Below are 2883 nucleotides of genomic sequence, written 5' to 3' on the forward strand. Positions count from 1 at the left end.
TTTTTATCATTTTGGATAGGCCTAAAAAAATACTGTCAAATTTTGATTTGAATTATTGATGCCTGTGACCCCACTGGGAAAAAAATACTGCACTTTCTGTCCCTCTGACAGCCTATGACAGCAGGAGGATAAGAAATTAAGGGGTCAGGTGCTACAGGGGCAGAACACAACGGGTAAAAATACTATACTAATACTAACCATTTTCCGTTTTTGTTGCAGTCTGTGTGTCCCTGCTGGAGAAATTTCCAATCACTTCCTGTCCTGACAAAAAGTGAGAGGAGATCTCCCATTGGAGACACGGCAATAAACAAACAACCAAAGTTCTATGCCTTCCTCTGTCCTAAAAAGAAAGAAACGTGTTTAAAGATAAAGATCTTCTTGCAGAAAATGTGATATTTCTCAAGCCTGACCCCTGGTAGAAGCTGAGATTTAGGCACTGGCCATGAAATTGGCTCAGATGAGGCTTTCAAGCAGTGGGTCAGTGACAGGCACTTTAGACTTATATTCCTCTTACTCCTCTGATGCCTGTCTGGTGGGTTAGCGTGGGCTTTCTTTTCAAGTGGAACTGTGGCCAAGCTATGGACATGTAAATATTTATATTTGTTTTCTTAACAAGCAGTAAGTATGCTTTAAATCAAGCTCTTACTGTCCTCTATAGCTGTAGGCACTGTGCATCACATTCAGTTTCACAGCAGAAGTCTAGCCTCAGTCCTCTACTCTCCCTCTCTTCCTGTGCACTTGCTCTACTAACTTTAGAGATAAGAGGTCACTGCTTGGCTCCAGGGTGAGCTGAGCTGCTAAGACACTGCTGGTAGCAAGGAGCAGAAGCTGCTGAGATGCTGAGAGAAATTGAAAGTGTTTTGCTGTAAACTTTGATGAATTTCTCTTCAGATTCTGCAGCTACAGAGGTCAGTGAGGGCTTTTTTTAACCAAAGCTTATTTACTGCGTGTTAAGAATATGCAAATATTTCAATGTCAAAAGCTTGTCCAATGTGCTGACTTTATTGGTCACCCTCTCACACAGCCACGATGGAGCAAATCTGCAGATGTACAACACAGCCACTCAGGTTTCTCCTTTCAAAAGAAACGGCTAATTTTGTTAATTTGCTCCAGTTTTTGAACACCAGCCCTGGCAAAGGCAGTCTTTTTGTGAGGTGACCCAGTATTTCCCTTCTCCATTATTATCCTAGCTAATGGTGTAACTGAGCTCTGTGGCACTTGAGGCCCCATCACAAAACCCATTTTTAGTAGATTGGCAGAATCCAATGATATGATTATTGTGGGAAATTACAAAATAGTTACTTTTCTGTGAGTAGGAGATGGGTACACTGTGAGCTGCATTTATCTTTCATGGTTGCATTTTCAGGTAAAGTTGCACAATAAGGACAATCCATGTCTGGATGTGAAGATCAATGTTAGTGTTTTAATTTCCTTTAAATTATGCCATCAAGTTAAAACACAACTCCGGCCCAAACCGTTTTATTTTTTAGATTGAAATTGGTTATAACCTTTATAAAGCCGTTATTACTGTGCGCATCCCTGTTGGGGAGATTTTCCTCACTTCCTATCATAGTGACAACAAGTATGACAAGATAGGACAGGAACTGAAGGAGGAACGCCACAATAGGTACATAGACAGTAATAAATCCTAACATTTCACTTTATCCAAAACTGAAAACATTTCCAGCATTTTAAAACTGAACTGCAACCCTAACTATTTAATGTACACAGAGAGAAGTTAGAGCCTCTGTCAAGTTTTTTTTTTTTTTGCCTTCTGGCCCCTGTTGTAATTTTCCCTCAATTCCTGTCACAACAGGAGGAAATGGGAAAGTTCTCCAACGGAAGCATGGACAAAAGAACTAAAAACATATTTTTAGTGGACTGTGGAAGTGATGGAACTTCTGACAATGTTTTTTTTATTGCGGTCTGTGCCTGTTCTGACAACCACACGTCCAATTTCTTGAACAGGTGTCATGCAGACAGGAAATGAAGGAAAGTCTTCACAGTGGGTTCACAAACAGGTAAAAAAAACAACAGATGGCCAGCTCACCAAGGGGCCAGTTTATGAAATGGAAATTCCTGATCTATCTAGCCGCAGTTATGCCATGCTAATAGCACAGAAGATTTATAAATTGGCCCCTTTCCCAAAGTCTCCTTCAGCCTGTCACCTTGAGAAAGGAGACCACAGCGCCCTGTGGTTTTTATTTCTTCTGTGCGAGCTATGTTGGTAATGCAAGTAGGAACGCAGTAAAAATTTGAGCTCTTGATCTGCTGGCCATCTTATGCTTTTTAGATGCAAAGAAATGATCACCCCCCCTTTGCAAAACTGGAAATAAATGTTTGGCTGGAGTTAGGGTTTAATGGCTAAGCTACAATGTTGGTTCCCGAGGTCGAAGTTGACTCGGGTTTTGACCTCATAACCATACATTTTGGGTAACTTGAAGCTGGGTTACAAACCTGGGTTATGAAGGCCCAAATGCCTGTGTAGACATTTGTCTCTAATAGTCCCAAGCAGAACAAATCTATTTTGATGAACTTTCTTTATTTTTCTGCTGCTTAATTTTACTACCTTGTACTCTTGTCACTTTATATCCAACTATGTACACACTAAAATGCTTACGTTGTAATGCGTTGTGCGGCCATGGTATTTCCCAAAGCCACTCATCAGGTCTTTGCTTTCATTTGCCTTCTTTGCTTTAGGCTATGAAAAAGCTCTTTTTTTGCCTTGGCTGCCCTGGTTGATTGGAGGGGAGTTCAGGAGCCAGTCCGTGCCATCCAGGAACGGGCAGGTTTTGATTTTAGGAGGCAGTTCCACTGACAGCACTTAGAAAAAAACTCAAAAGTTAGGCACCAGCCATTTTTAGGGAGCATTGGCTACCTGGT

Source organism: Nanorana parkeri, unplaced genomic scaffold (genome assembly GCF_000935625.1).
Source record: "Nanorana parkeri isolate BGI_ZX_2015 unplaced genomic scaffold, ASM93562v1 scaffold666, whole genome shotgun sequence".
Lineage (NCBI taxonomy): Eukaryota > Metazoa > Chordata > Amphibia > Anura > Dicroglossidae > Nanorana > Nanorana parkeri.